The sequence below is a fragment of the Coregonus clupeaformis genome, chromosome 12 (assembly GCF_020615455.1).
Source record: "Coregonus clupeaformis isolate EN_2021a chromosome 12, ASM2061545v1, whole genome shotgun sequence".
Taxonomy (NCBI): domain Eukaryota; kingdom Metazoa; phylum Chordata; class Actinopteri; order Salmoniformes; family Salmonidae; genus Coregonus; species Coregonus clupeaformis.
In genome coordinates, this window is record NC_059203.1 from 43,606,917 (window position 1) to 43,633,077 (window position 26,161).

The following is a 26,161-nucleotide window of genomic DNA, read 5'->3' on the forward strand; positions in this document are numbered from 1 at the left end:
GACATGCCATACCAAACACTCTTCCAGAGTTTACCCTTCCTATACTCGGCAGATAATTTCTAATCAATGTCAGCTTCCTAATAGACTGTCTCAGAACACTCCAGATGTGGGCACTGTCCTTTCTCCAACTGACAGCTAGCTAAGCTAACACCAGCTTTGTTGTAACCGCTTCATGGTTCACAAAATAATCACAAAGTCAATGCGTTTAGAGGTATGGCCTGTCATTGTGCATAATATAGGAGGTTTGCATGTTTCTCCCTCTTTGGTTCTATGAGAGACGTTAACAGGTCATAGGAAAGGTTCAAGACAGCATACCATGAACAGCCATAGAAAAATAGACTGCTAGATCAGTTTCTGTTTTTAATTGCTAAACGATGCTTTGCCAGCCTCCCCCATTTTGGCTGCAGGCAGTGCCACCCCCAGTTATGTGCACAGTTATGAAACAGATTCCAAAGATCAGAAGTCAAGCTCTCAGCCACTTCTTTAAGTCTCTCATCCAATAAGGAGTAAAGAGAACAGACTACATATATGTATTTTCTTACTCAATTTACTGGTGTGTAACTCGGAGGCTCCTCCTGTATCTGGTTGCGCTAGATGAAATATATCCCCTTTCTTCTGGTCATTTTCAACACGCCATACTGGGAAAGAAACCGATGATCCCTTTACAACTTCACGCGGAGCTCCGCATCTGCCCTTAGGCCGTCATTGACAGGGTACCGCTCGTCCGGTGTACTGTAATGTGAGAGCTGGCGACTTGGCTCTGCTTGAAGTACATCAGTGGCGGGCTATAATGGGCACTATCGCATCACTCCACAGAGGAGTACGTACAGGGAGAGACTGGGGAGACGCCGTGGAGGCCAGGGCGGCCGTGTGTGAAGGAGCAGCGGCCCGCTGTCTATAAGGAGATCAGGTTTCCCAACAACTTGTTGCCTGGTGCTAAATAAACGCTGGCATGTTGTGTGGAGACACCCGACACCCTGGCTGAAAGGGTCGCTCACCCAGAGTTCACTCCTAACCCTCCCTCTGAACCATAACTCCCCCCACCTTCAGAAGCCAGGCTTGTCCGGTGTGACCAGTCACTAGGGTACCTCATGCCCTCGTCAGCACCCCCCATCAGTAGAAAGACACATGGGGATGGTGGCACATCACTACCCTGCTAACAAGTTTGTGAGTGCAGTACAGAAAAAAGGTATCACTATCTGACAAAAAGCGAAGCAGTCAAAAATATTCAACAAGTCCGTAAACAATTTATAAGGAATATCTGCCTGCAGACGGTGAACACTAGTCAAACTATTGACCCTGCCCCCCTACAGTGCAGCTCAAGGCCTAAGCCCTATTCTCTCTTCATTCAAAATCTCAAGGTTACTGGTTCCCCAATGTTTGCCTCTGCTTGATCAATACAGTCTCACAGAGAACCCTGCACAGCGCAGTCAGCAACAACCTTAGAAACTGCCTTCTGAACAGCACAAAGGGAATTTATCAATAAATAAGCACAACCGCAATCAATATCTCCAACCCCCTGCATGGTAAAGCAAAGGCAAGGCCTCGTAGTGAAGGCTAACATTGGGCACGCAGAGGGAAGAGGGGTACCAGCGGAGCTAATTAGGGAGATACGTCGGCCATCTTGTTAGTCCACATCCAGCTGTGGGAATAGCACTAATGAGACATACTGTACCAATAAATATAGGGTTTTACTGCAACAGAGAGGAACACTACTACTCACCCACATTTGATATGTTCATATAATCATTCTCAGATGCATAATTAACATGCTTATTCCCCTCTGGTGCTGCGTATCGAAGTACAAAAGCTGAAGCTGATCTGCTAGTGAGACTCAACAGGCAAAAGCCTGTTGAACATCATGTAGGCGCCAAAATATTGCAGAGTACTCGAGACTCCTCACATACAGTTATCATGTATGTACTGTAAATCTAGTTCTGATATAGTGCTCACTGAGGAATGCCTTGGAATAGTTCAGTCCCGTAGTATGTAAGAGGTACTACGGTGTTAGATATTTCAAAACATCCTAACTTGTGAAGTACAACCCTCCCCTGGAGTAGCTAGCTCCCTATAACTTCTCTCCCTTCCGTATTAGCTTCAGTAATGACGGTCATCAGGGCAGATGGAGCTCATAGCATGTCTGTTTTATCTTCATTAAAGGCAAAGGGCTGCAAGCTCCAAGGCACACTTTGACCCTTCTCTCTAGGGGCGCATCACTTGACAGCGGGGCAGACCTAATGTCAAGCTGAGAGTTATTCCTCCTTTCATGCGTTTTTATGCTCCTCCCCTCTTTTTTCTCTCTATCCGTTTGCTTTGCTCTATTCTTGCCTACTTAAGTGAAGTGCGATTAATTGAATTGTTCGCAAAATTGTCAATGTTATCCCTGTCATATTTATATAAAATACGACCATACATTTTATCCCTTGGATCAAATTGAATTAGGTCTGAGGAAGATGTGTTTCCTGTAAAGACACAGAGCTCAGTGTAAGAAAAGGGGAGAAGTCAGATGTTAAAACATGACAGAATAAAACTGTCAGCTAGAACCCAAAGCTTACAAGCACTCTCTACAAGTCCTGAGGTTGTGCACAAGCATTTTCTAACCACAAACCTTTTACTATTTTGTTCTAAGACCTGGACTATACAACCACCATCTTCAGTACTCTCTAAACCACCTCCTCTAGTCCTCGCTAATAGATTAAATTCACCATGGCTGTGCTATCTATCTGAGGCCTCTGAGATTGAAAACACCAGCCTCCCTGGGTTTCATAGCCTCACTCAGGTAAACATTTACAAATATGCACTCAATAACATCTGCTGGGGTTGGTGCTCCGCAGCAATGTGTTCAGGGGGAGATTAAGCACATCATGAACTCCTGGGAACATGCAAAGCACTCAGGTTCCACTGACTCAATAGGAGGATTGGAGTGCCATGAGCAACTCATCCCAGGTGTACACTCTCTATGACGCAATGTTGCTGAATAAAACTCTCTGGAGAGCTCTTGAATTGTTTTGTTTAACGGATAGAACAGTGGCGATAGACAGACACTCAAATCCAAGTATAATACAGCACAACAGCAGGAACCCACATGGTTTTCTATAGGGGCAATGATGATGTGAATAATGTACAGTGGGGAAAAAAGTATTTAGTCAGCCACCAATTGTGCAAGTTCTCCCACTTAAAAAGATGAGAGAGGCCTGTAATTTTCATCATAGGTACACGTCAACTATGACAGACAAATTGAGAAATAAACTCCAGAAAATCACATTGTAGGATTTTTAATGAATTTATTTGCAAATTATGGTGGAAAATAAGTATTTGGTCACCTACAAACAAGCAAGATTTCTGGCTCTCACAGACCTGTAACTTCTTCTTTAAGAGGCTCCTCTGTCCTCCACTCGTTACCTGTATTAATGGCACCTGTTTGAACTTGTTATCAGTATAAAAGACACCTGTCCACAACCTCAAACAGTCACACTCCAAACTCCACTATGGCCAAGACCAAAGAGCAAAATTGTAGACCTGCACCAGGCTGGGAAGACTGAATTTGCAATAGGTAAGCAGCTTGGTTTGAAGAAATCAACTGTGGGAGCAATTATTAGGAAATGGAAGACATACAAGACCACTGATAATCTCTCTCGATCTGGGGCTCCACGCAAGATCTCACCCCGTGGGGTCAAAATGATTCATTTTGTCTGTCATAGTTGACGTGTACCTATGATGAAAGTTACAGGCCTCTCTCATCTTTGTAAGTGGGAGAACTTGCACAATTGGTGGCTGACTAAATACTTTTTTTCCCCACTGTATATTCCTGGACTCATTCAGTACAGTATAATGTACACAAGGTACATGGGTGGTTATATTAAGGAACTACACCAAATCTCTGGCTGTGCCGATATCTCAATCCCACGTTGACGTTTATTGTCATGAGTCTTGTCCTGGAGAGATTTCCCCTTAGATAGGCCAGTTGCAAAGTCTAAATTGACTAGATTGTAAAAATTCATGAAAACAAAAATGTGCTTCTTGGTCATAATTTAAGGTTAGGGTTAGGCATTCGGGTTAACAGTGTAAGGTTACATTTAAAATCAGATTTTATGACTTTGTGGCTGTGCCAGCTACGGACCACTCTGCAGAGCTGCTTCCAGAACAAGATTCATAACAAAAAACGCTAACCTATGCAGAAAAGGTTTCCACTCTCCAATGTGAGATATTTTGGTTCAAGTAATCTACACTTTTAATCATAGGATAATATGCCTTTAATATATTTAAATATGTAAATGCAATGAAGTACATGGAGAAGAAACACATATTGTATAACTATTCCACCACACTGTAATGCCACTGTATCAGGATACCTATAAATGCTGCCAAAAAGTATCTAATCCTACACAACTGTACACAACTCAATACATTTATTCCAGACATTTTGAAAAAATTTAGATCTTCTATTTCGGCATTAACACGAGACAGGAGTACACTTCTCAAATGTAGGTCGCTGTTAGGCTTGTTATACAAAGGCGAGGGACCAAAGCAGGTGTTACAATGTCCATATCCAGAACCAAATGTCTCTGAACATCAGTGTCTTCAACAAGTAGTAAAGAGATCCATGCACATCTGCCGTTCAGCATATCACTGTGCACGGCCCAGACCCACGACAGGTGTCAGTGCATGAATGGGAACTCCAACCCCTGCTAAACCTTCACACTAAAACCTCTTTCATACGCTTCCCTGGGATTCTCACTGTATCCATGTAAGGACTTATGTGAGCACAGCAATGTCTGGTCCCTTGTTATGCCTTGATGGAGTGAACATATGGAAATGTTGAGGGGAAGAGAAGCAGTTAACCCTGACAACAGCCAGCCAAGACACCTGCCAGGACATAAGCTGTGTCCCGCCTTAACTACTGTATGGCCAGTCCCTTCCCAGTAGAATCTCTGGCTTGCGTGAGAGGTCGTCAAAAAGCAACAAGCAGCTGTGGGCCCTTTATCCTCTTCTAAAGATCACATCCTCTCCTGTAACAAGCTGGCTATCAGTCAATCAATCAATCAATCAAATGTGTTTATACTAAACTTTTTACATCAACAGTTGTCACAAAGTGCTTTACAGTAACCCGGCCTAGACCCCTCCACGTCAGACACATGCCTTCTACACATTCTTTTGAGGGTGCCATTATTCAATTTCCTACATCACTAATTGGGTAAACATTCTGATTGCAGGCAAAGAATCTCAGTTCTTTTGATTGATTTATCTTTCTCCTTTCCCCCCATAATCAAATTGGTTACGTTACATGTAAGGGCAGCATTATTCATTTAGAGGATCTCAGGAAGACATGGCCTCTAAATACTTAGGTTCTAATACCCACCCTGTCCCAGAGGCCTGCAGTGGAATCACTGTGTCCAATACAATGTTTTGACAGTCTGCCAGTGTGTTAAACTGAAATGGCCAAGGAGCTGTACTGGAGTCAAGGAGTGTTACTAGAGTCAAGGAGTTTTACTGGAGTCAAGGAGTTTTACTGGAGTCAAGGAGTTTTACTGGAGTCAAGGAGTGTTACTGGAGTCAAGGAGTGTTAGTGGGGTCAAGAAGTGTTAATGGAGTCAAGGAGTGTTACTGGAGTCATGGAGTGTTACTGGAGTCCAGGAGTGTTACTGGAGTCCAGGAGTGTTAATGGAGTCAAGGAGTGTTAATGGAGTCAAGGAGTGTTAATGGAGTCAAGGAGTGTTAATGGAGTCAAGGAGTTTTACTGGAGTCAAGGAGTTTTCCTGGTGTCAAGGAGTGTTACTGGTGTCAAGGAGTGTTACTGGAGTCCAGGAGCTGTACTGGAGTCCAGGAGTGTTAATGGAGTCCAGGAGTGTTAATGGAGTCAAGGAGTGTTACTGGAGTCAAGGAGTGTTACTGGAGTCAAGGAGTTTTACTGGAGTCAAGGAGTGTTACTGGAGTCAAGGAGTGTTAGTGGGGTCAAGAAGTGTTAATGGAGTCAAGGAGTGTTACTGGAGTCAAGGAGTGTTACTGGAGTCCAGGAGTGTTACTGGAGTCCAGGAGTGTTAATGGAGTCCAGGAGTGTTAATGGAGTCAAGGCGTGTTAATGGAGTCAAGGAGTCTTAATGGAGTCAAATCAAATCAAATCAAATCAAATCAAATCAAATTTTATTGGTCACATGCGCCGAATACAACAGGTGCAGACATTACAGTGAAATGCTTACTTACAGCCCTTAACCAACAGTGCATTTATTTTAAACAAAAAAGTAAGAATAAAACAACAACAAAAAAGTGTTGAGAAAAAAAGAGCAGAAGTAAAAATAAAGTGACAGTAGGGGAGGCTATATATACAATAGAATAAAGTGACAGTAGGGAGGCTATATATACAGGGGGTACCGTTGCATAGTCAATGTGCGGGGGGCACCGGCTAGTTGAGGTAGTTGAGGTAATATGTACATGTGGGTAGAGTTAAAGTGACTATGCATAAATACTTAACAGAGTAGCAGCAGCGTAAAAAGTATGGGGTGGGGGGCAGTGCAAATAGTCCGGGTAGCCATGATTAGCTGTTCAGGAGTCTTATGGCTTGGGGGTAGAAGCTGTTGAGAAGTCTTTTGGACCTAGACTTGGCACTCCGGTACCGCTTGCCGTGCGGTAGCAGAGAGAACAGTCTATGACTAGGGTGACTGGAGTCTTTGACAATTTTGAGGGCCTTCCTCTGACACCGCCTGGTATAGAGGTCCTGGATGGCAGGGAGCTTTGCCCCTGTGATGTACTGGGCCGTACGCACTACCCTCTGTAGTGCCTTGCGGTCAGAGGCCAAGCAGTTGCCATACCAGGCGGTGATGCAACCAGTCAGGATGCTCTCGATGGTGCAGCTGTAGAATTTTTGAGGATCTGAGGACCCATGCCAAATCTTTTTAGTCTCCTGAGGGGGAATAGGCTTTGTCGTGCCCTCTTCACGACTGTCTTGGTGTGTTTGGACCATGATAGTTCGTTGGTGATGTGGACACCAAGGAACTTGAAGCTCTCAACCTGTTCCACTACAGCCCCGTCGATGAGAATGGGGGCGTGCTCAGTCCTCTTTTTTTTTCCTGTAGTCCACAATCATCTCCTTTGTCTTGGTCACGTTGAGGGAGAGGTTGTTGTCCTGGCACCACACGGCCAGATCTCTGACCTCCTCCCTATAGGCTGTCTCATCGTTGTCGGTGATCAGGCCTACCACTGTTGTGTCGTCGGCAAACTTAATGATGGTGTTGGAGTCGTGCCTGGCCATGCAGTCATGGGTGAACAGAGAGTACAGGAGGGGGCTGAGCACGCACCCCTGAGGGGGCCCCCGTGTTGAGGATCAGTGTGGCAGATGTGTTGTTACCTACCCTTACCACCTGGGGGCGGCCCGTCAGGAAGTCCAGGATCCAGTTGCAGAGGGAGGTGTTTAGTCCCAGGATCCTTAGCTTAGTGATGAGCTTTGAGTCAAGGAGTTTTACTGGAGTCAATGAGTTTTACTGGAGTTAAGGAGTGTTACTGGTGTCAAGGAGTGTTACTGGAGTCAAGGAGCTGTACTGGAGTCCAGGAGTGTTAATGGAGTCCAGGAGTGTTAATGGAGTCAAGGAGTGTTACTGGAGTCAAGGAGTGTTACTGGAGTCAAGGAGTGTTACTGGAGTCAAGGAGCTGTACTGGAGTCCAGGAGTGTTACTGTGAGGAGAATGGGTTTTGGAATTATGTCATGCCAAAACCCCAAAGCTGCGTGAACAACACACTGCACAGAGTGAGTCACTACTGAGCCCTAGCTGTGTGAGAGACAGGAAGAGAGAGACAGATTCATCTGTGAGATAGGAGACTTCTCTCTGGGGAGAGGAGAGATTCAGAGGGTAAACATCCCAGATGTTGCTGTCACTACATGCCACCCCCAAGTGGCCCCACCACTATGAAAATACACCATTGATTTGGTAATATAATATTATGGTGATTTGATTTGAAACGTTGATTTGTTGGTGAAAGGGAAACGCTGAGGCTGAAATGTGACATACCTCAACTTGTTTACAAGACAGCCAAATGTTTCTATGAAACAATACTAACGTTTATAGTGCTCAGTTTCCCCTTTCATCATCATTGCGAAACAACCAGAAAGTTCCTGCTAGTCCCAACAACAGTGGATAGTAAGGAATGGAGAACAGGAGTGATGGGATCAGTGCCCCACCACACACTACAAGACCTCTTTATCATCCCGACTAATGCACGGGTCACATCAGGCAACCACACACATCCTGCCCCTGGTTCTGTGTAATATACAGGAGAGGGATGAGCAACACAGGACCCACAAGGAGGAAACCCTACCACTTGAATGACTCATTTCCCCTGGGTTTTACATAACAGGGGGGAGACGAGGGGAGTATAGGGGTAACTAATTCCAGGGTCTCCAACCCACCTCCACTCCTGGACAATGCACCGTAAAAACCTCAACACGACCTGATGGTTGAGCTCCTTTCCCACGGTGTAGAGAATCGGGCCCCTGCCCCGAAAGCAAATAAAAAAATGTGCAGGCCGGAGGTGTCCAGTGCGTGTCCCCCCCCCCACCCCCCCAGCATAAATAATGCCACTGTAAGTGAGCTGTGTGCCCTCCTGCAGCTGCTGCAGCCAGGGTTTATGAGTTGTGCTGTGACATTGTGCCCCAATTGAGCCATAATGAGCGTTCCCCCCTCTCCTTGTTTAATGGATCAGGTAAGGGTGGGAACACTTTGTCTTTATTGGGAAGCAATAAAGTGTTAAGTTACAGTGCCATTAAACTGATAGATGGTGACACCACTGCTGCCCTGCAAAAGAGTTTCAATCAACCAACCTAAATATGATCATCAATATAGATGGTTCAGATTGAAGGGTTTGTACACTGGCTGAGGTATGAAGGGCCTTGGAAGGAGCTTCTCAATCTCAGAAGGCATCCACACAAAGTAGATGCAAATTATACAGTGTGTATATATATATATATATATATATATACTATTTAAAAGGTTTTATTGTCACATACACTGGACAGGTGCAGTGAAATGTGTTGTTTTACAGGGTCAGCCATAGTAGTATGATTTACTGACCACAATGTTTACAGTACTGTATTAAACATCAGCTTGCATAAGACTAAAAAGAATTATGCATATGATAGAACTAAGTAGACATAATTCTAAAAATAATGAATTGCTCGAACAGTGAGTAATCTATAAAAGTCATTGTTAGCAGAGACTCAGGGGTAATGCTTGGGCGTTTGTGAGAGGTGAGGAAATGTTTGCACGGCCTTGTAAGCCAACACACTGTAAGGTGGAACTTACATTGTCCCTTGGTTCCATAAAATTCACACAAGCAGTCTCCAACTGGTGGTATTGCATTACAGTGAACCCCATGAAAACAGGCTGGCTGTGCATTGACCAATGTCATATGTTTACTGAGCAATGGTCTGCATAGCACAGAGACGTGTTAAAACGCACTTCACTTCAGTATGAAAATGTATGCATTCACTAACTGTAAGTCGCTCTGGATAAGAGCGTCTGCTAAATGACTAAAATGTAAATGTAAAATGTAAATGAGCCTGGGCCAGTGTTTTCTGGGTTATAGGGAGGCATAGAGGACAGGTCCTGATGTGGGTCTGAAAAGTCCTGTCTTGTCCCATTCAAAAGATAAAGGAGGCCTTTCAACAAAACGTCTTAATGATGTACTGGCATACTGTTGCTACTTGCAAATATGTCACAAGTTTTTCACAAGTGTTCAGTGTTACCATGAGCAACCATGTCATTGTAGCATTGCAGTCCCATGTAGCTCAGTTGGTAGAGCATGGCGCTTGCAACGCCAGGGTTGTGGGTTTGATTCCCACGGGGGACCAGTATGGAAGAAAACAAAAAAATTTATGCACTCACTAACGGTAAGTCGCTCTGGATAAAAGTGTCTGCTAAAATGACCAAAAAAAAAGAGATTCAAGTGCACATGGTTGGGTGGAGAAGGAAACGCCTAATGACTTGCCATAGCTTTGTGGGGGGGCAAAAGGCCACTGATCTGAATCACCCTCTGCTTTCTGTAGGACACAATGTAGAATGGCACAGAATGGAAACCATCCACATGCATGCTCGCTTAACTTGACTCATTACGTTTCTCATGTAACAGAGTTTACAACCACTACTAATCATGCCCAAGATACACGATAGCTTTTCAAAAGAAACTGTTCAGCGTCTTGTCAACTAACAGTAATTGTGATGTCATGAAATGTTTTACAAATGGGCATGTCAGCAGCATGTGGTACACAGGCATGTGTTTATGTGTTTAGAAATTATTGTTAGACCAATACAAGCTTGAATGCTTCACGAACAATCCTAGATGTTAATGTTGGCTTGCAAAGCTGAAGAACTTGTCAACAGAGAAGTGCATGCAGAACATGTAAGAAAAGGTCTGTTCTGAATCAAAATAACTTTACAGTGTTGTGTCAAACTGAAAGAAGAAACATTCACATTGATGGACAACAGACAAACCTATCTCCTTTGCTTTAATTAATGTAATGACATAGCTAAGATTGATTGACACAGTGCATGTTAATGTTGTGGTTATAAACAGTTAAAGTTATTGCTAAGCTATGTGTGCATTTGGAAAATGCAAAAGGGAGGTTTTTCGATGGTCAGAATAAATTGCCATGTTGGAATATGCTTTGTTGATTATAGAAAGGTGGGAGGGAGGTGGTTCTGCTCACCTCACCTCTGGATCTTGAGCTCTTTCAATTACTCCTTGCCTTAGCCCTGTTCCACTCATGCCTCTTCCTCTCAGGCCTGGAGCAGCCTGATGAGACCCAGATAAGAGCCAGTGCTACAGCTCAGACAGAGGAACATCACAACCATGCAGGCCTCTATTCATCCATCAGCAGCTCTGCTCCATCAGGTACAGCCTATTTGGGATTCTATGACAAGAAAGTATGCAAGAACGAATGACAGACAGACAGACAGACAGACAGACAGACAGACAGACAGACAGACAGACAGACAGACAGACAGACAGACAGACAGAGAGAGAGAGAGAGAGAGAGAGAGAGAGAGAGAGAGAGAGAGAGAGAGAGAGAGAGAGAGAGAGAGAGAGAGAGAGAGAGAGAGAGAGAGACTAGACTTGCTATTGAGAGAGGCCACCGTCATAAGACCTGGCTCTCAAGAGAAGACAGGCTATATGCACACTGCCAACAAAATGAGGTAGAAACTGAGCTGCACTTCTTAACCTCCTGCCAAATGTGTGATCATATTAGAGACACATATTTCCCTCAGATTGCACAGACCCACAAAAAAATTGAAAAACAAATCAAATTTTGATAAACTCCCATATCTATTGGGTGAAATACCACAGTGTTCCATCACAGCAACAAGACGTGACCTGTTGCCACAAGAAAAGGGCAACCAGTGAAGAACAAACACCATTGTAAATACAACCCATATTTATGGGAAAGTATTCAGACCCCTTGACTTTTTCCAAATGTTGTTATGTTACAGCCTTATTCTAAAATTGATTAAATTGTTTTTTTCCTATCTATTTTTCAATCTACACACAATCCCCCATAATGACAAAGCAAAAACAGGTTTTTAGAAACATTTTTAGAAACATTTAAAACTAAAATATTACATTTAAGTATTCAGACCCTTTACTCAGTACTTTGTTGAAGCACCTTTGGCAGCAATTACAGCCTTGAGTCTTCTTGGGTATGACGCTACAAGCTTGGCACACCTGTATTTAGGGAGTTTCTTCTATTCTAATCTGCAGATCCACTCAAGCTCTGTCAGGTTGGATGAGGAGCGTTGCTGCACAGCTATTTTCAGGTCTCTCCAGAGATGTTCGATCGGGTTCAAGTCCGGGCTCTGGCTGGGCCACTCAAGGACATTCAGAGACTTGTCCCCAAGCCACTCCTGCATTGTCTTCGCTGTGTGCTTATGGGTCGTTGTCCTGTTGGAAGGTGAACCTTCGCCCCAGTCTGAGGTCCTGAGCACTCTGGAGCAGGTTTTCATCAAGAATCTCTCTGTACTTTGCTCCGTTCATCTTTCCCTCAATCCTGACTAGTCTTCCAGTCCCTGCCGCTGAAAAACATTCCCACAGCATGATGCTGCCACCATCATGCTTCACCGTAGGGATGGTGCCAGGTTTCCTCCAGACTTGATGCTTGGTATTCAGGCCAAAGAGTTCAATCTTGGTTTCATCAGACCAGAGAATCTTGTTTCTCATGGTCTGAGAGTCCTTTAGATGCCTTTTGGCAAACTCCAAGTGGTCTCTTATGTGACTTTCACTGAGGAGTGACTTCCATCTGGCCACTCTACCTAAAAGGCCTCATTGGTGGAGTGCTGCAGAGATGGTCGTCCTTCTGGAAGGTTCTCCCATCTCCACAGAGGAACTCTGTCAGAGTGACCATCGGGTTCTTGGTCACCTCCCTGACCAAGGCCCTTCTACCCCGATTGCTCAGTTTGTCCGGGCGGCCAGCTCTAGGAAGAGTCTTGGTGGTTCCAAACTTCTTCCATTTAATAATGATGGAGGCCACTGTGTTCTTGGGGACCTTCAATGCTGCAGACATTTTTTGGTACCCTTCCCCAGATCTATGCCTCGACACAATCCTGTCTCGGAGCTCCACGGACAATTCCTTTGACCTCATGGCTTAGTTTTTGCTCTGACATGCACTGTCAACTGTGGGACCTTATATAGACAGATGTGTGCCTTTCCAAATCATGTCCAATTAATTGAATTTAGCACATGTGTACTCCAATCAAGTTGTAGAAACATCTCAAGGATGATCAACGGAAACAGGATGCACCTGAGCTCAATTTCGAGTCTCATAGTAAAGGGTCTGAATACTTATGTAAATAAGGTATTTCTGTTTTTTATTTTGAATACATTTGCAAAAATTTCTACAAACATGTTTTTGCTTTGTCATTATGGGGTATTGTGTGTAGAATGAGGAGGATTTTGTTGAGTTTAATCAATTTTAGAATAAGGCTGTAAAGTAACAAAATGTGGAAAAAGTCAAGGGGTCTGAAGAGTTTCCGAATGCACTGTATATAGCCATAATATGACATTTGATATGTCTCTATTCCTATGGAACTTTTGTGAGTGTAATGTTTACTGTTCATTTTTTGTTGTTTATTTCACTTTTGTTTATTATCTACTTGCTTTGGCAATGTAAACATATGTTTCCCATGCCAATAATGGCCTTTGAATTGAATTGAGAAAGAGAGAGAGAGAGACAAACAGACAGACAGAAAAAAAGGATATAGCTAGCATATTTTTAAAAAGGATTCCATTATCTAGTCACTGGCAGTCTGTCCTTTCCCTGTGACTTCTTTATTCTCTGTATGGATATTCTGCACATACAGTTTGGCAGGAACTGTTCTGCTTTGGTGAGGAGTAGAGCAGGACAGCTTTGAAAGCTCCAACATGTAACTGTCCACAGTGACAGGTTGGTAATCAAAAACAAATAGTCTACAGGCGATTCCTCTCACCAAGTAGACCTTACACTTTGTTTCTGTACAGGCCATGGTTTCCTTTCCCCTATAAGCATCAGTTTAGAGCAGTATCTGTTCCAGGTCAACCTTCCAGAACGTCCTACTGTGGAATTCTGCTCTTCTATTGGACTCTTCTTCCTGTAATGAGAGAATGTTTTGTTATTTTTATCATTATCAGCAATTACCGTTTTGTCCTCCAATTTCGGATAGGTGGGCAGATGAATAAAGGGGTTTGTTCGGGGCAGGTGGTGTAATAATTAGTCTCTTTGTGTACCTGGTGGAGTGTGAGTGTGACGGAGTCAGACAGCTGAGAGACATACAGGTGGGGCTGAGGAGATGAAGTGGGAAACGTTGACCTGGATGATACCACTCAACCTCTGGGAGGGAAGGGGAGGTCAGGTCATTTATATAGCGCAGGGGTACTCAAATACTATTTGAGAAGGTCCGGTTACACAAATGTCCTAGGTGGCAAAGGTCCAGATGGATGTTGTCATTTATCGGCGTAGTAACAAACTCCTACCTCACAACCCATGTGACCCCGAACTCTTCAAACTGTTCACAGCCCTCTTTTTGGCGGAGAGAAAATGTTGCAGTTTTAAAGCTCATTTCCTGCAATTCTACATATTAAGCCATGGGGCGGAGAGAAAAATGTTCCTGCAATTTTTACACGTTTTGCCATTACTTATGTGTGTGTGTTTATAGGATACCAGGGGTCGAGGCCTGACTGAGTTTTTTTTATCGGGACCCGCAGTCCGTATTGACCCCATTCTGGGTCCGGATCCGGCCCACGGTCCGTATTGACCCCATTCTGGGTCTGGATCCGACCCGCGGACCGCCTATTGAGTATGGGGGATATAGAGCATATTTTCATATACATGGTCCGGGGGATGTAGCATGGCTTGAAAGTTCATTGGAACAACAACCATTCCATGTTTAATTGTTTTATTATCAAATGATCATAATGCTCCATTTGACCATGTTTCAAACTCAACCCTGAGGAGTAGCAGAATATTCCATCCCCCCTCCTCTCCCCTGTAACTATTCCCCAGGTCGTTGCTGTAAATGAGAATGTGTTCTCAGTCAACTTACCTGGTAAAATAAGGGTAAAATAAAAGTAAAAAGATGCTGAAATTAAACAATATATTGAAGTTCTCATGAAGAGCGCATGTGCAAATAAAATAAAATACATTTTCTTTGCAGAATACAACAGGTGTAGACTTTACTGTGAAATGCTTAATCTCGTAGTCATTGAAATGATACAATGACTACGAGATTAAAGTGCAGACCGTCAGCTTTCATTTTCGTTCATATCGGATGAACCGTTGAAAAATTACAACACTCTTTGCACATTGTCGCCCCGTTTTAGGGGACCAAAAGTATTGGGACAAATTCACTTGTATTTGTATTAAAGTTAAGGCATAAATATCATACCCCCCAAAAAATGCTAACCTCCACTGTTAATGTAATGGTGAGAGGTTAGCATATTTGTGCATCTGTAACTTTCTCACTCATCATTATTCACGATACATTCAGGACTATCCGTAATCATGTTAGCTTCCAAATGAATGTAGAAGTGTTTGAAACTATTCTTATTTACAATATAAGTGACTCCAAAATTACACAATACATTATTTACCATTGATTTCTATTGGGCACAAAATAATCTGAAACACAACAAAAACAAACAGTATGTGACCAAATACTTAACTTTTGACTACTTTAATACACATACTGTATTACTGAATTTGTCCCAATACGTTAGCTGTAGTCAATGAACAGCATTCTCACATATGTATTACTCTTGTCCAAGTGGGAGAGAGCAGTGTGGAGTGCACAGAGATTGTGTCATCTGTGGATCTTTTGGGGCAGTATGCGAATTTGAGTGGGTCCAGGGTGTCTGGGAAGATGGTCCACTATCAACATGTCCACTATCATCCCCGTGCCCAAGAAAGGGAAAGTAACTGAACTGAATGACTACCGACCAGTAGCACACACTTTCGTCATCAAGAAGTGCTTCGAGAGACTAGTCACTTTTACATTTTACATTTTTAGTCATTTAGCAGACGCTCTTATCCAGAGCGACTTACAGTTTAGTGAGTGCATACATTTTCATACTGGCCCCCCGTGGGAAACAAACCCACAACCCTGGCATTGCAATCTCCATGCTCTACCAACTGAGCTACAGTCAAAGGCCATATCACCTCCTCCCTCCCTGACACACTCAATCCTCTCCAATTTGCCTACCGCCCTGACAGATCAACGGATGACGCAATCGCCATTGCACTGCACACAGCCCTTTCCCACCTGGACAAAAGGAATGCATATGTGAGGATGCTGTTCATCGACTACAGCTCAGCCTTCAATACCAAAGTGCCTTATAAGCTCATTACAAAGCTAACGGCCCTGGGTCTGAAATCCTCCCTATGCAACTGGGTCCTGGACTTCCTGACGGGCCGCACCCAGGTGGTGAAGGTAGGCAACATTACCTCCTCGACACTGATTCTAAACACGGGGGCCCCACAAGGGTGCGTCCTCAGTCCCCTCCTGTATTCCCTGTATACCCACGACTGTGTGGCCTCACACAGTTCCAACTCCATCATCAAGTTCTCTGACGACACAATTACCAACAACGACGAGACGGGGGACGAGGGACAAGGTAGGCACTCTTACAGTGTAGTGCCAGGTAAACAATCTCTCCCTCAATGTCAGCAAAACAAAGGAGCTGATTGTGGACTTCAGGAGGAACCAGGCTGGCACACCCCCTATGCTCATCAATGGGGCCGCCGTGGAGACGGTCAATAACTTCAAATTCCTCGGCCAGTGTCAGTGTGGTAAAAGATTTGCAGGGAAACAAAATTTTAGGTTACACCAACAGACAAACCACCCTAATCTGTGAGGTGTAAGTCTAGTTGAGAGCTCCATGAACACAGTTATGCCTAACATTTTTAGAAGCATTAGACCAGAACCGTGATACTGTTTGACGTCTAAGTTTGAATATTAGTCATGAAGATTAGGACACCATGGTGAAGAAGACATGACAGCGACTCTTTAACCTCAGGATGCTGAAGAAATTCGGCCTGTCCCTGAGGGCCCTCACAGTGATCTAAAGGAGCACCATCGAGAGCACACTGTCTGGCTGCATCACAGCCTGGTACGGCAACTCCAACACAGCATGGTATGTGCAGCCAAACACACCATTGGGTGCACACTGCCTGCACTCCAGGACACCTACAATACCAGGTGTCGCAGTAAGGCCAAGAAGATCACCAGGGACCCCAGCCACCCGAGCCATGCCCTGTTCTCCCTGCTTCCATCACTCAGACACTGGCAGTACAGGAGCATCATGGCACTGGAAGACCAATAGTTTCTACCCCCAGATCATCAGGCTGCTCAATAGCCACCACTAGTCAGATACCTGCTCCCCCCAGCCCCCTGCTAGTCAATGGTCAATTACCTTACCTGCTGCTCCCCATATGGACATTTTCCTCCCACCCCCTCAGCAGACTTTTAATCTCATCCCACCCCAATGACATTCATCACTGTTGCAGTTGTTAATATATATATTATTATTTGTATTATTTTATTTCACTTTGTCCCCAATCCCCCTCAATGGTAAATTAGTCTGATTATTGCTCCCCCTATGGTCTAACTGATTAAAGAAGCAATAAAACTGGCCTTCTTGAGACTAGTTGAGTATCTGGAGCATCAGCAATTGTGGGTTCGATTACAGGCTCAAAATGGCCAGAAACAAAGAACTTTCTTCTGAAACTCGTCAGTCTTGTTCTGAGAAATGAAGGCTAATCCCATGCAAGAAATTGCCAAGAAACTGAAGATCTCGTACAATGCTGTGTACTACTCCCTTCACAGAACAGTGCAAACTGGCTTTAACCAGAATAGAAAGAGGAGTGGGAGGCAACAGTGCACCACTGAGCAACAGGACAAATACATTAGAGTGTCTAGTTTGAGAAACAGACGCCTTACAGGTCCTCAACTGGCAGCTTCATTAAATAGTACCCGCAAAACACCAGTCTCAACATCAACAGTGAAGAGGCGACTCCGGGATGCTGACCTTCTAGGCAGAGTTCCAAAGAAAAAGCCATATCTCAGACTGGCCAATAAAAATAAAAGATTAAGATGGGCAAAAGAACACAGACACTGGACAGAGGAAGATTGGAAAAAAGTGTTATGGACAGACAAATCGAAGTTTGAGGTGTTCGGATCACAAAAAAGAACATTTGTGAGACACAGACCAAATGAAAAGATGCTGGAAGAGTGCTTGATGCCATCTGTCAAGCATGGTGGGGCGGTAGGTAGCTTAGTGGTTAAGAGCATTGTGCCAGTAACCGAAAGGTCGCTGGTTCTAATCCCCAAGCCGACTAGGTGAAAAATCTGTCGATGTGCCCTTGAGCAAGGCACTTAACCCTAATTGCTCCTGTAAGTCGCTCTAGATAAGAGCGTCTGCTAAATGACCCAAAAAAATAAAATAAAAGTGATGGTCTGGGGGTGCTTTGGTGGTGGTACAGTGGGAGATTTGTACAGGGTAAAAGGGATCTTGAAGAAGGAAGGCTATCACTCCATTTTGCAACGCCATGCCATACCCTGAGGATGGCGCATGATTGGAGCCAATTTCCTCCTACAACAGGACAATGACCCAAAGCACAGCTCCAAACTATGTAAGAACTATTTAGGGAAGAAGCAGTCAGCTGGTATTCTGTCTATAATGGAGTGGCCAGAACAGTCACCGGATCTCAACCCTATTGTGCTGTTGTGGGAGCAGCTTGACCGTATGGTACGTAAGAAGAGCCCATCAAGCCAATCCAACTTGTGGGAGGTGCTTCAGGAAGCATGGGGTGAAATCTCTTCAGATTACCTCAACAAATTGAGAACTAGAATGCCAAAGGTCTGCAAGGCTGTAATTGCTGCAAATTGAGGATTCTTTGACGAAAGTAAAGTTTGAAGGACACAATTATTATTTCAATTAAAAATCATTATTTCTAACCTTGTCAATGACTACAGTTCCTATTCATTTTACTATATTTCCTATTCAAACTAATTTCATGTATGTTTTCATGGAAAACAAGGACATTTCTAAGTGACCCCAAACTTTTGAACGGAAGTGTACATAAATAAATGTTTTGAATATAGAGACCCGTTCCGAACAGACCCGAGGACAACTAGACCTGTTCCCTATAGACCTGGTCGGATCCAGACCCGGTCCGATCTGATCAGAGTGAGGGAAGCAGCAAAAATATATATTTTTTGCTACTTTATTAACCAGAGCTGATAAACCATGAGGGAGAGGAGATAGAGAGGTGACGCTCTCTAGCAGGGGCTGTGCTGTGTGTGTAGGCTACTGTGAATGTCAGTGAGTGACACGGGGAGCAGGGAGTAGGGAGGGAGAGAGAGACAGCAACCAACCAAGCTGACTCGCACTATGGTAGACTAATAGCTGCCATAGCTAGGTTATTTATCATCAAATATGATTACGTAGTACCTGTCTTGACTGCATCAAACCGGGAGAAGCTAGTTAAGCTAGCTAAGATTAGTTAACTAGGCTAATTGAGGCTGCAGTCCATGTGCTTTCTCATCATACAGTTACAAATAACAACAACAGAATATAAAGTAGCAGCCTACCTGTTGGCCCATTGTCGTTGTAGCCTATCCTTCTCCTTTAACTTTTTATTCTGTCATTTTAATTCCATCTTCCATTGACAAGATATCTCCTAACTTTTGCCACACATGGAGACTCTATGACTGTAGCCTATTACTGCTTTGATGACTTATGATTGGCCAACAACAACAAGCTACACGCGCCAAGCACCACTCTCGTGAAAAGCAAGAGCAGCAGCATAAATTATAACATTTCTCTCTCTCTCTCTCTCTCTCTCTTCTGCAGCAGTCGTGTTCGGATCTGTACGGAACCTTCCATACAAGTAAGTTAAAATTACAGATACCCGAGACCCGTGACAATCATACCAGATCCGACCCAGACACGTGCCATAATTTAGAATTCTGTATCCGGAACCGCTCAGGTCCCGGATCAGGTCTTGAGTATTCGGGTACAAGTGGATCCATGAAGACCTGTAATGATCGTGTAGATGTGCGCCATGACCAGCCTTTCAAAGCATTTAATTGTTACAGATGTGAGTGCCACGGGACGATAGTTGTTTAGGCAGGTTACAGTACCTTTTGAGTTCTTAGGAAGTGGGACAATGTCGTGGTCTGCTTGAAACATTACAGAAGACACTTGCCAGCTGGTATGTGTGATGAGGTGGTGTTAACGGAGTCAGGCGCAGGAGGGTAAATCACAGAATAACAGGCTTTAATCCGCAAAATACAGGTTTACGCAGAAATGCGTCAAACACACTCCAGGACAAAACTGGAAAATACAAGGCACACAGGAAAATACTCCCGTCGATACAAAATACACGAGCTCCACCGAGCTTCACTAACCTCCAAAATAAACAATCACCCACACAGACAAGGAAGCAGAGGGAACAATTATACAATGACTAATGAGGGAATAAGGACCAGGTGTGTGTGATTGAAGACAAGACAAATTGAGTGATGATAAATGGATCGGCAGTAGCTAGTAAGCCGGTGACGCCGAACGCCGAAACCTGCCCGAACAATAAGGGGAGGCAGCCTCGGCGGAAGTCGTGACAGTATGTGCATGCTCTGAGAACGCGCCCTGGTATTCTGTCGGGCCCAGCGGCCTTGCAAGTGTTAACCTGTTTAAAAGTCTTACTCACATCGGAGAGCGAGATCACGCAGTCTTCCGGGACAGCACTGGCTCTCATGCGCAGTGTTGTAACCTCTAAACGAGCATAGAAGGCATTAAAGCTCGTCTAGGAGATTTGCATCACTGGGCAACTCACTGCTGGGTTTCCCTTAGTAATCCGTAATAGTCTGCAAACTCTGCCACATCCAACGAGCACAAGAGCTGGTGTAGTATGATTCTCTCTTAGTCTTATATTCACCTTTTCCATGTTTGATGGCTCGTTTGAGGTAGTAGTAGGCTTTCTTGGAAGCGTCCATGTCCGTGTTCCGTTCCTTGAAAGCGATAGCTCTGGCCTTTAGCCTGACATGGATACTGCCTGTAATCCATGGCTTTTGGTTAGGGTACGTACGTACGGTCACTGTGGGGACGACATCATCGATTAACTTATTGATGAATCCCGTGACTGATGTAGTGAACTCCTCAATGTTACCGGATGAATCCCTGGACATATTCCAGTCTGTGCTAGCAAAGCAGTTTTGTAGCGAAGCAGTTTTGTAGCTTAGAATCCGCTTCGTCGGACCACTTCCATACTGAGCGCATCACTGGTACTTCCTGGTTGAGTTTTTTTTGTAAACAGGAAGCAAGAAGATGGAGTCATGGTCTGATTAGCCGAAGAGAGGGCAATAGAGGGTCTTGTATGCGTTTCCGAAAGCAGAGTAAAAGTGGTCCATATTGTTAGCTCCTCTTGTGAAAATTGCTGCCCCACATCTCAAGCACTAAGCCCAGGACAGACCTGTGCTGGAAGTGCCAGAGGAACAACTATCAGGTTTTCAGATCTGCCAATCTGCCAGAAGTTGTTAAGTCAGCCAAGCTGTAGAAGCAAGAGGAGCATCTCCTGCTTGGTCTGTCTACCAGAAGATGGTTGCTGACTGCAAGACCACCTGTCAAGACCTGCAGTTGTCTCTGGGGACCCCTACTGAACCAGCAAGCAAAGACATCAGGATGCATTACAGCTTTGATTTTGCACAACAAGTAAGCAACATTTCCTCCTTTATACTGATTTAAAAAAGTATATATACAGTACCAGTAAAAGGTTTGGACACAACTACTCATTCAAGGGTTTTTCTTTATTTGTCCTATTTTTTACATTGTAGAAAAATAGTGAAGACATCAAAACTATGACATAACACATATCGAATCATGTAGTAACCAAAAAAGTGTTAAACATATCAAAATATATTTTATATTTGAGATTCTTCAAAGTAGCCACCATTTGCCTTGATGACAGCTTTTTACACTCTTGGCATTCTCTCAACCAGCTTCATGAGGTAGTCACTTGGAATGCATTTCAATTAACAGGTGTGCCTTCTTAAAAGTTAATTTGTGGAATTTCTTCCCTTCTTAACGCGTTTGAGACAATCAGTTGTGTTGTGACAAGGTGGGGGGGAGGGGAAGATAGCCCTATTTGGTAAAAGACCAAGTCCATATTATGGCAAGAACAGCTCAAATAAGCAAAGAGAAACGACAGTCCATCATTACTTTAAGACGTGAAGTTCAGTCAATAACGAAAATGTCAAGAACTTTGAAAGTTTCTTCAATTGCAGTCGCCAAAATCATCAAGCGCTATGATGAAACTGGCTCTCATGAGGACCGCCACAGGAATGGAAGACCCAGAGTTACCTCTGCTGCAGAGGATAAGTTCATTAGACTTACCAGCCTCAGAAATTGCAGCCCAAATAAGTGCTTGACAGAGTTCAAGTCACAGACACATCTCAACATCAACTGTTCAGGGAGCACTGTGTGAATCAGGCCTTCATGGTCGAATTGCTGCAAAGAAACCACTACTAAAGGACACCAATAATAATAAGAGACCAGCTTGGGCCAAGAAACACGAGAATTGGACATTAGACCGGTGGAAATGTCTCCTTTGGTCTGGAGTCCAAATTTCAGATTTTGAGTTCCAACCGCGCGTGGGTGAATGGATGATCTCCGCATGTGTAGTTCCCACCGTAAAGCATGGAGGGGGAGGTGTTATGGTGTGGGAGTGCTTTGCTGGTGACACTGTCTGTGACTTATTTAGAATTCAAGGCATACTTAACCAGCATGGCTAACACAGCATTCTGCAGCGATATGCCATCCCATCTGGTTTGGGCTTAGTGGAACTATAATTTGTTTTTAAACATGACAATGACCCAACACACCTCCAGGCTGTGTAAGGGCTATTTTACCAAGAATGAGAGTAATGGAGTGCTGCATCAGATGACCTGGCCTCCACAATCCCCCTACCTCAACCCAATTGAGATGGTTTGGGATGAGTCGGACGGCAGAGTGAAGGAAAAGCAGCCAACAAGTGCTCAGCATATGTGGGAACTCCTTCAAGTCTGTTGGAAAAGCATTCCAGGTGAAGATGGTTGAGAGAATGCCAAGAGTGTGCAAAGCTGTCATCAAAGCAAAGGGTGGCTATTTGAAGAATCTCAAATATAATATATATTTTGTTGGGTTACTACATGATTCCATATGTGTTATTTCATAGTTTTGATGCCTTCAATATTATTCTACAATGTAGAAAATACTAAAAATAAAGAAAAACGCTTGAAAGGTGTAGTTGTGTCCAAACTTTTGACTGGTACTACATATATATGAGAGGCAGGCAAATGCCTTTCACTGAGCTGTGTAAAGACATACTGAAATGGGTGAGACAATTAATCGTAGTTTATCTTAATGTTCTTATGTTGTTTGCAGGTGCACTATCCTTCTGACAGTGTGCAGCCAGGTCCCATCTACTTTTCACTTACACTTACACTTACTCCTCGCAAGTGTGGCTTGTTTGGTGTCTGCTGTGAAGGAATACCACAACAAGTAAACTACTTGATTGATGAAGGCATGTCATCCAGCAAAGGCAGCAGCGCAGTCATGAACTACATGCACCATTTCTTCACCAACCACGGAGTTGGGGAAACACATGTGGACCTGAATTGTGATAACTGCAGTGGCCAAAACAAGAACAAGTTTGTGCTCTGGTATTGTGCCTGGCGGACCATGCACAAGCTCCACCACAGTCTGGACCTTCACTTCCTGATCACAGGCCACACCAACTTTGCCCCCGACTGGTGCTTCGGCCTCGTCAAGCAGCGCTTCAGAATGACCAGAGTGAACACTCCGTCTGAGATTGCTGGTGTTGTGAAAGACAGCACTGTGACAGGGGTCAACGTCCCACAACTGGTTGGACTGGAGGATGGTACGGTGCTGGTGGAAAGCTATGGCTGGCAACAACACCTGACTCTGTACTTCAGGCCGCTGCCACAGATCAAGCAGTACCAGCACTTCAGGTGAATATCATTTTCATTGCATTGTATGAGGTTATTCTTCTGATCTAAACTTGGGAGGTGAATTTATGTTGTGTAAGGTTGTAATGTCTTCTATTTTTTTTTTTTTTTTTCCTGTTTTACAGCTTCAATGCTCTGGAGCCTGGTGTTGTTGTCGCCAAGGAGCATTCGGACTCAGTCTGGACCAGGTTTCAGCTGCTGCAAAACGCTGACATCCTTCCTCCCATAGATGGTCTGCCTGTACAAGCACCACCTGGACTGGACACAGCTAGACAAACATATATTTTTGAGAAGATCAGGGAGTTTTGCGACAAAGAGGCTCTGGACATCACATGCCCTGCACCACAGTCAAGGGCAGGACAGAATCAGGCTGTCACGCCCTGGCTCTGGGGACTATGTTATGTTGAGCCAGGGTGTGTAATTCTATGTTTGATTTTCTATGTTGGGCTGAGTGACTCCCAATCAGAGGCAACGAGTGTCAGCTGGGTGTCTCTGATTGGGAGCCATATTTAACTGTCTGTCTTTCACTTTGTGTTTGTGGTTTCTTGTTCATTTCGGTTTGTGTTAAACTGTAGACGTCACGTTATCGTTTATTGTTTTGATCGTGTGATCAGTAATAAAAGGATATGTTCACCTTCAACGCTGCGCCTTGGTCCTCATCTCTAACCAACGATCGTGACACAGGCTCTCTGAATATACTGTAGATTCCCTGTAGGTTCATTCGTGGTTCGGATGGACCAGTCATCAGCACTATCTGCAGTGCCTCTATTCAAATGACTCTCTCCTAACACACATGCCTTAGGTTTCTGCAAATATATATTTTTTTTTTATCCTGCTGCTCAGCCACTTTACCCCTGATTGTTTGCATATAACTACCTCATCTATCACTGATATCGTCATCGATATTGTTCTTGTACATACTGTATATTATGTACTGTTTACACCTTCTGTGGAGACCCATCCACTTAGCAAGATGTTGCTGGGGGTTATAGCATTTCTTTCACATGACCCATCAATTTAGACAAGTGTGTCTGGGTAAGCGTCATCTAATATTTATAAAATATTTTTATCTGGACACGTTCTGCTTACCAGGATTTGTTCCTTATTGTAGGCTACTACTTTTAGTCTTAATCTTTACTACACTACTCACTGTTTAGCACATGACCTCACATGTGAATCCTTAAAGAGATGGGTGGGGCTGTCTTAAGAGGGTGTGAACAATGCTGAATGGGTGTAGACAAAGAAGAGCTCTCCAGTAGGTACCAAAACATTCAAAGGCCATTTTCTCAAAAGTGAGTTTACAAGTTTATCAACTTTCAAAGCAGAATTACTTTCCCATTGTTCCTCAAATGCAGGGTATGATATACCATTTTGTATCTCTGAGTCTCTACTTTTATCCAATGTAAAAAAACACAATTTCAAATTTTGCTACATAAGACCATTTGAGCCGGTCGGTCACATTTTTGTATCTTTACATGCTATCAGTCATTGCATTACATACTCACAATTATTGATATACTCCTGGCTCAATCTTTGTGGTTCAGAGAAGAAGGCAAAGGGGCCCTGGTCTGGGCCCTCCTTAGAACCAGTAGGCAGGTGTACCACATTGACTTGTCCCAGGTAGGACTTCTGTGCCTGGGGCCATGCTCCCCAGCAGCTCCAGCCTACCCATGCTGGACCTCCAGACTGTCAGAAGCTCTTTGTTCTCCCTGACGTCCCCGCTGTGCCTTGTCCTGCCAGGCAGACACCCACTATTCTGCTCCTCACAAAGTTGCTTCTCTCTGGGAAGAGGCAGAAAAACAACAACCTCTGCTTCGTCTTCTGCTTCTTTTTTCTCACCACATGAAGACACAGCAGCCACTCATGCCATATTGATGAAAGGTTCCACCAAGACCGCATATAGATTTTCTCTGGCTCCTTTGAAGACTATCAGAATCTCTTGTTTTTTTTCAGAGACCTAGCTATCAGTAATAGAGAAAGATGAAAACATATTTCCCCCCATGAGATTTCCATAGAGATCAGAGATATGTGCACTATTTTTCTCTGACTGAGTTGTGCTTTATAACCCTGATATGCTTTCACATGGTGAGGATGTCTCTCGGTCTTGCAGAGGAATACTGCATAAAATGATCAAACAGCGCTGTTTCAACTCTGATGGGAGAGTCTTGCAGTGAGCTGTCCAGTTGTCCAAACTCTGAAGTCTGAGGGAAAGGCAAGAATCATATTGTTTTATATTCTCCTACCGAGACTGACTGACACCAGAGTTCTCTCTCAGTCATCCTTCATCTTTGGCCAAGAGGAATATGTCACAGGTCTCAGACTGGGTTAGAAACACAGTAAGGGATGTGTTGGGAGATGTTATGGAGCAGTGCAGATTCTGTAGAAGTTCTTCAGCTTCTAAACACATTGAACTGTAAAACGTAATAGGCATAGCAACCTTTCCAACACTTTCCAACCTCTACTGTCTTCTCTCCTCTTCTCCTCTCCTCTCTCCCTACTTCTCTCTCTATCCATTATGTATCTGCTCTCCCTTCTATTCTAAACATAAGATGAGGCAGTCACTCTCTAGCTTATAAACCTCACTCTGTGGTAAAGCATCTCTCGCAGCAGACCGCATGTTTTTACCCTCACAACAGTCCATACTTATC